The sequence below is a fragment of the Chenopodium album genome, chromosome 3, assembly GCF_948465745.1.
Source record: "Chenopodium album chromosome 3, dcCheAlbu1.1, whole genome shotgun sequence".
NCBI classification, from domain to species: domain Eukaryota; kingdom Viridiplantae; phylum Streptophyta; class Magnoliopsida; order Caryophyllales; family Amaranthaceae; genus Chenopodium; species Chenopodium album.
Genome location: NC_137836.1, coordinates 6,531,836 through 6,541,027, shown reverse-complemented (window position 1 = coordinate 6,541,027; position 9,192 = coordinate 6,531,836). Strand labels below are relative to the sequence as shown.

Genomic DNA, 9,192 nt, shown 5'->3' with positions numbered 1-9,192 from the left:
GGACGCCACCGTACTTTAGTGTATGATCACAATGGGGTTCAAGCTAGGGGATTAACGCTTGAATTTATTCCCTACTGATGAGTGACATTTATGTCACTCTTAGGGAGTAGTTTTAGAGTCATTTTCGTGTTTATTTTATCTTATTTTCCTTTTATTCTTTTGTTTTCTCTTTAATAAAAATTCTAGTTATTTTGGTAATTTTGGAGCATTTTAGTTTATTTTCTTTATTTTATTAGTTTTAGTCTATTTTCGTATTTTATTTTATTTTATTTGCTTGCGTAGTTTTAATTATTTTTAGTTTAGTTTTATGTCTCTTATTTTCTATTTTATTTTATTTATTTCTATTTTATTTATTTTATTTTATTTGTCTTGGTTTTTTTTTATTTCGTCCTTTATTTATTTTTATTTTATTTTATTATTTTTCTTTGTCCCAATCCTTTCTCGGTTTTGTGTGTAGGAGTTCGGGTTTCAATTTGAGTCAAACGCCAAGCCCCATCTCATGAGCATGGGGCCAGCTCCACTGCCGCAAGAACCAACCTGCTGCCCCTTATCCTTCACCACACTCTTCCTCTCTATTCCCCTTATCCTCCACCACAACAGCACCTCACTCCCCTGCTCCCTCACGCACACAGCAGCCCACCGTTCCCACAAACCAACAACAACCATACCTCCAGCCTGCAACCCCGCAAACACCACACACACCAGCACCAACCACCGCCAAAACCGCCAGCATCTCCAACCACAATCAGCCACGCACTTCTCAGCTCACCAATTTCAGCCACTCCGCAATTAACCACCGGCTCCTCCAATCACAGCCACCACTACCCCTTGTTCTCACGCACACCACAAACCAAAACCCCCCTGCTCTAATTCACTCACCTGCTGCCACCCTCACAGCACCACCAACCGCAACAGCAGCGCCACCTGCGACCTCCATCTCACCACCATTAAAAATCAGCAGCCACGATTTCTCCCCCACCTCCAGCTCCCACGCATCTGACCACCAATTGCAGCAGCCACGCAACTCCCCTGCTGCCACCCAATCCACGCATCAGCTCTCAGCGCAACTCCAATTCATCGCAGCCACCTCCAACCAACCACCTTCACGCACAGCCTCACCAGCCACTCACCAGCCATGCCACCTTCAACACCCCGCAATTGCAACCACCAACACCCCAATTATCCCCTGCTCACTCACACTCACACGCACCATCAACCACAAGCACCACCAACAAATCAGCCCACCAATTAACCTCCTCCGTCCACCCTTCGCACCCAACAACCAGAACCCCCTGCTTCCACCAGTCCACCACAATTACTCACCCCGATTACGCTATTTTCACCCAAAAATCAGAGAAAATCACAAATTGATCGGGTTCGAGCAAACCGTTGAGGGTTCGGTCGAAGTATGAGTCAGAGACTTTCAGAGTTTTGTAAATTGAAGAGGTGTGGTCGAACACACCCATGATTCGACCGAACCAACCCCATAGTTCGGCCGCACCTACCCTCGATTCGATCGAACCACTTCACGAGCTTCACACGTGATAATTAATGAGAGCAAACAATTGGAGCTTGGTGATTACCGTTGATTTCGATTTGTAATGATGATGTCCGTTGATGATGGTGTGATACAGTGGTGATGAAGTTCATAAAGCAGCAAAATGAAAGATGAAGGAGAAGGGTCGGTTTAGGGGATTTGATTAGTGGGTTTTGTTATTTCATTTTCTTTTTCTTTTATTTTTATTTCTTTGTTTTTTTCTTTTCCCTTTTCTTATTTTCTTTCTTTTATTTTTATTTTTATTTTAGTTTCTTATTTTTACTTTTCCTTTTTAATTTATTTTATTTTATTTTCTTTTCTTTTTCTATTTTTCCTAGCTTAGTATATATACCCATTTTTGGGGTAATTAGGAAAAGAATTCAATAACCATCTATTCTACTCTTTAATTAGTTTTAGGAGAGCTTCTCTCTCTAGGTTTAGGTTAGGATTAGGATAGTTAAGAGAGAGAAAGTGAGGGTTTCACCATTGTTGAGCTTAGATATTGAAGAAGAAGATTGACTATCTTGTTTTGTAGATTTTCACATTCAATCAATGAGAATCTCTAACTCTCTCTCCTCTATTTTTATTTGCTTTATTTTGATTATTGTTTTAGTTGTTGGTATTGCTTATTAATCATGTTTACTCTTGATTGTTTGTTAATTAATCTTGATATTATCATGATTAGTGAGTAATTTCCCCATTAAGGGGATGGTTGTGGTGTAGTTGGATCTTGAGCATGTTCTAGGGTTTAGAATTGATTTATTTGTGATTAAATTCTTTATATGCTTGATATTCTTTAATCTTCTTGCAAGTGCACATTGTTAGTGGATTAAAGGTGAATCTTTGCTAACAAGAAACGGAAGTTGACTTAGCTAAGGTTCATTACTATCGATTGTTATTTAATAGTACCTCCTAGTATATGGTTCTAATGTGAAAACATAGAGGCTATGTTAGGAGAAGCCAATTGACCCCGGAAGGCGGCTAGATTGGACCCTTTACTTCGATATTCATGCATGTTTAGTTCATAATTAATTCAATTTCTATGCCTTTGTTTATGTTCAAGTGAATGCTATACCTAAACCATTTCCCTTAATGTTTTATTTCTTGTTTTAGCATCTTTATTTATCTCCTATTCCGGACTAGCTTAATTGTCGATAACATTTGGTGGTGTTTATCCGTTCTCTGTGGTTCGACCCCTATGCTTGCCTTATACTCATATTAGGTTTGTTTAGGTTGTATAAATTGTATTTGATCTAGGGATAGACAATTGACGACGCGTTTATTCCCCTGTCAAATTGGCGCCGTTGCCGGGGAACGGCTTCCATTACCATTGTGTTATCTTATTGAGACTAGTCCATTGTTTATAATTTTCTTTTGATTTGTTGTTTTTTATTTGTGTTGCTTTATTTGAAAAAATGGCTTATATTTCTATTCCTCAATTTGATAATGAACCGTTTTGGGTGTATTTCAATAGACTTGAGGATTTCCTAGATGGTGTTAAAGGTTTAACCAAGGGTGATTATTGTGAAATCATCAATTTGGGATTAAATGAGAATTTTAGAGGAGTAGTTGATAATATGTTAAATGGTAAATTTCAAGACATGTCTTCGGATGAAGCTTGAGATTTCTATTCATGGTTAGCTAGGGATAATTATGATTGGGATAGGGCCAATCATGGGACTTATGTTCGGGATTCTCATGCTTTTAATATTGATGCTAATTGTCATGATTTGTCTAATATGAATTCCCATGATGTGCTTGATGCTCCCTATAGTGACCATGTAATGCATAATTTCAACTCCCCTCCCTTTATAGCTCAATGTAATGAGGTACATTCTAATGATGATGAAGTGCATGTTCGTTCTCATATTGCACCCGATTTTTGCATGAATTCTAAAGGTGTGCCCCATAGTCCCCTAGATGATTCCAATGAGCAAGCTTTTGACTCATAATCTTGATCTAGGAATGTGATGGAAAGTGTACATTAACCTTCCTTATTAGAAACATGCTAATTTTAATTTAGTGGAAAATAAAGTTAGCAACTCACAATCTTCAAATTGTGGGATCAATTAATTTCATTAAAGAGACTTTAGGGTCTGTTCTCATTGACTGAACTGAACTGAACTGAACTGAGCTGAACTGAACTGAGCTGAACTAAGCTGAACTGAACTGAACTGAACTGAACTTATTAATTAGTGATTTTTAACTACGGATTAGTGATCTTTGATTATTTATTGATTATTTATTATTATAAATATGTGTATATACAAATATACATATTAAAATATTTAAGAAAAATATACTATTATATTATTTTATTATTATTATTATTATTTATTGATTATTATTATTATTATTATTTATTGATTATTATTATTATTATTATTTATTGATTATTATTATTATTATTATTATTATTTATTATTATTATTATTATTATTATTATTATTATTTATTGATTATTATTATTATTATTTATTGATCATTATTGATCATCATCATCATCATTATTATTATTATTATTATTATTATTATTATTATTATTATTATTATTATTATTATTATTATTATTATTATTATTATTATTATTATTATTATTATTATTATTATTATTATTATTATTATTATTATTATTATTATTATTATTATTATTATTATTATTATTATTATTATTATTATTATTATTATTATTATTATTATCGTCGTTGTAATAAGAGCTTAAAAGAATGAAATTTGACTTTATATCATTAGCAATATCATTACACATGAGCTGAACTGAACTGAACTGAACTGAACTAAATTGAGCTGAACTGAACTGAACTGAACTGAACTGAACTAAATTGAGCTAAACTGAACTGAACTGAACTGAGCTGAACTGAATTGAACTGAACTGAACTGAACTGTATTTCAACGTATGAGAACATACCCTTAGAATAGAGATTCTCTTACCTTCACTCCCACTCCTAAAGAATTTAGCCTGCTAGCTTGAATTGGGGTGCCCAAATATAGGTCCTTTCACCTTATTATGATCTTTAAAAAAATATGTATTGACAAAAAAAAAGGGGGTATAAATTGAATTGAGTTTAATAGAACGATAAAAATATAGGTCCTTTCACCTTATTATCAATTGTCACTATTGAATTTTGATAATTGAAATTTAATTTAGTTGTCTTGAGTTCAATACCATGTATGCCTTAGTTGAGATTTTCCCAGTTTTTTGCTCTAATATGGAGCAACGACACCGTGTATACTCCCGGATACATAATTCTGTTCAATAAATCAATAGTATTAATGTATACCCACATTTTTTAATTAACAAAACTTTTAGTTCATAGATTAAGTAAAACGAATATGTAATGCAACTAATCTAGATAAGGGAGCAAATGATTTTAGAATATAAAAATAATCTAAAAGAGAATAATTCATCATATATACCTCATTAACTCCATAATTGAGACTAAATAAACATGTATAAAAATCAAATGCGTATTCAGGTGGAGCTAATCCTGTAATAGCAACATCTCGTCCAGGCCATTTTTTCAATTCATCCATTTTTGGATCAAACTTGGATACATCCTTGCTAGACATTAACTCAACCGTGTACATTCATAATTTAAAGAGAGAGGATTAAATTAAGTCACTTAGGGATATATTTCTAACTGTTAAAATATTTTAAGATACCGCAAAAAGATGTGTTAAAATGATTTGTAACTTACAATGAGATTGTTTTTTAGATACATTTTCATTATATTCTATGTGGAAGAACCTTTGATTAACAGAGGCACCAACTTCATTTCATCTACTAGTTCAAGTTGAATCGTGCCGTTGGATATAGTGGAAAACGTCGAAACTCAATTAAGGACTTTGTGTCTCCATTTCCAAAATATTTGTCCCTTTCCACGATTTTGTTACCATTTATTCGATTCTCACAATTATTCTTTAAACTTTGAAAACTCCAGAGATTGTGTCGAATTCAATCTCATTTCCTTGGAGTGCCTCGGTTGAGAATATTGCATGTGATGATGCTATAGTTCCATGGCTGCAAGTTTTCACCTATATAGGGTTTTCATTCGTTACGTAATTTTTTTTCATGTCATAATACATTTTAAGTATTCCTTATAAATTTTGAAATCAATGAATTATAAATGGGATCAAATGTGAGAGTGTAGAATCCTTACGTACCTCTCACAAGTAGGTCAAACCATCTATGGTTATATTTAGGAGTCATAAATGGTTTTGGTTCAGTCATAATCTTCATTACATAACAAGTTATCAAATTGAACTCTTGAGCTATTGCTTGCAAGCATTCTTGGATTTTCTCTTCATCTAAAAATAACACCGCTAAGGATTTCTCTTAAGAGGCGAGCTCATAAATGCATCAACTTATATATAAAGAATATATATTATAATATAATATAATATATTATATATAATATATTTTATATTATATTATAAATAATATATTATTTATTATATTATATATAATAATAGTAATAATAACAATAATAAAAATAAGAATTATAATACTAGAATTGTTCTAGTTTTTTAGAAATTATGATTTAAAATTTTTTATTGTTAAATTAAAGCATTAACAAATAATTTGTTCTGTATAAACACACATTAGTCATTTTTAATTTTTTTTTTATACAAGATAAATAGAAGTATTATTTAAGAGAGTATCAAACGACACTTTATACATATTTTTTAGGAGAACGACGCTTTTATACATTTGTTACTTCATTTTCATATTACTCAAAGATACTATTTGTGCATTTAATTTCTTGTTAATGACGAATATAGAAAGTGATTGATCAAGTACACTTCCTAGTCATCGATCATATTCCTAATTTTTGCTTAAATTTGACTTGTTTGTTAGTATACCTATTTAAGGCCTCTAATAAGGTACGTTGAATTAAAAGTCACATTTGTCTACTGCCTTTATATTTGAACACATAATAGAAAAATAAGATAGTGAACTTGGTTGACCTACAAGTGAAAAATACATACAAATAGTAAGATGGTGAGGTAAGTGAAAGAAATATATGTAAAATTTACACGAAAATATTCGGCTATTAAAGTATTAACAAATATCATTTACTTCACTCTCACTCTAGACTTATTGAGAATATGGCAATGGAATGTGAATGTATACAATGGAAATACTTCTCCTCCTACACCAGCACTTGAGGTATTAGAGGTGGCAAACAACGAGTTGTCCTTATAGAGGATAACACCTCTTTATTCAAGTCACCTTTTTTTTTTTTTTGACATATGCTTAATCAATAATGGAAAGTATTACAAACTACAAATAAAGTGTCACATAATATTTCTAATATTACAAATATTACAAACACACTAAAAATATATTATCCCTTCAAGAAACTGTGGATATGATAGTTTGATTAATAGCCTTCGAACATGCACTCAGATACACCAATTATTACCTTTGAATCCCTTATATCATTCAACCTTAGGAGTGGAAAGAGGGAAAAATATAACACATAGCCGGTGTCCTGCAAATCGAGCTCAACAAAGCACCACGGGAACATCAATACTAATATTTTAAAAAAGGAAGTAAGAAGGAGACTTGTTCTCTTCCTGTTTTTCCTGTTTTAAAATATATTTTATTAATTTATTTTGGTTTTCCTTTGTTTAAAGGAAAAATACACTTTAATAATCCCAACTATAAGCGATTTACTTTTAGGAAAATTTGTAATTATTAAGTCAACCTTGTACTACTATTAACTTATATTACGTTTATTTACTGATTACTTGTTAAACCCTTCAAATTTTTTGAACTTATGAGATAGAAAATCTGACTTGGCATTTTAACCCCTTAAAAAATTAAAAATTATCACTTAATAGTGCCAACTCATCAAGACTATACTCCAATTTTAATGAAAAAAAAGACCTGGTACTATTATACTCCAAATTTCTAAATTCACGATCCTCCTTTTCACCATGTTCCTTTCATCATCATACTACTAGTCTCCATTAAACACAATACTATTCAATTCTTCCTTTAATTTTCCTTCATTCCTTTAATCACCTTATATTCATCTTTTATCTTTAAACTCCATTAAAACACACTCCATATTCCAGGTGGCATGGTGCGTGCCGTAGAAGACGTTTCGAGCATAATTGGCAAAATTTAAGGTTAGTTTGCGAAATTAAATCTCCTAATTTGTGTGTTTAATGTGTAATTGGGAATTATCTAGGGATTTTTAAAATTGGGGGAAAATTGGGAATTAGGGATTATGACTATGTGATTGTAATTAGTGATGTGAAATTAAAGGGAATTCAACAAAGTAATTTTAATTGTGTGTTAATTTTTATTTAATCAATCTAATATTGAATCATATAAATATCAATTTAGGTGAAAATGGTGGACCAATTTTTTGATACTGTGACATTAAGATTTTGGCATGGTGGTCAGTTTAAAGTGATAGATAATGGGCAGTTGGTGTATTTTGGAGGAGATAGTAAAACATTTGACCTTGATCCTGATGAGATGAGTTATTTTGATGTGGTTGACTTGGCTAAGAAGTGTGGTGGTTACAACAATGTTGATGAAATTTTATACTTAATGTCTGGGTTGAAATTGGAAGATGGGTTAAGGAAAATTTTTAGTGATACCGAAGTTGTGGAAATGGCAAAGTTAGCTGTGAAATTCAAGGTTGTAAATGTGTATGTTGTGCATTTATTTGTGGACTTGAATATGGCCTCCAATCATACAGAAAACGGTCCCCCCAAAACACAACCATCTAAAGCATCTTCTTCTACCTTAACTTTAAAAAAATTAACACCAAAAAGGGGCCCACTTGATGCTGTAAAGAGGACCTCTCCCCCAAAAAAGATTCCAGACCAACAAAAAAATAGTGTGGAAACATCTGTCGATAAATGCCAAAAGCAACCCTCCACATGCTCTCAAAAAATACAACATCCACCCTTATCTACTTCTACTAAACCTAGTCTCACATCAGAAGCTCAAAATCCTACATATTCAAATTTTTCCAAATCAACCCTTCATCAAGTAGATACTTCAATTGATGATTATGATTGGACAGATCATAGGCCAGACAATCCATTAGGTTGGGATGCTCTAGTTAGTGATATAAGTGAGAGCACTAACTCAGATGTGCCTTATGAACCTGATGAAGATTTTGTTGGAAGTGATGAAGAGGTTTTCTATGATTATGATGTAGATGAAGAGAATGAAGGGATTTATGGGGGTTTAGAGGAAGTAGAAGAGCAGTTTGTTGATGGCATACTTGATAATGAGAGTGATAATAGTGATGATGAGTACAGGGATGTTGTAAATAAAGTGAAGGTGGTGAACTCTAAACTAGTTGATGTTGCTTTGCAACTCCAGAAGGAGGCAGCTGAATGTAAGCTTAGTTCACAAAATAATGAACAAGAAGATCAAGGGAATGAGGTTACAAGTGAAGTTGATGGTGAAGGTAATAACTCCAAGTACTTTGATAGTGAGGATGACATACATACTGCACTAGAGAGTGATAATGAGGACAAATCTGAAAGAAGATCAAGAAGGGGGATGTTAGTGAATTCTAAAACTGACTTCAAGGGGTTTAAGTGGAAGGTGGGGTTAAGGTTTCCTATTAGGGAAGCATTTAAAGAGGCTGTGGCTAAGTTTG

General features: G+C 32.7%; 1 pseudogene; it reads right to left on the bottom strand.

The window, feature by feature from the left end:
* Window positions 1-871: 871 nt before the first annotated feature.
* On the bottom strand, window positions 872-6,369 carry LOC145624776 (uncharacterized; annotated as a pseudogene).
* Between the last annotated feature and the right edge of the window lie 2,823 nt (window positions 6,370-9,192).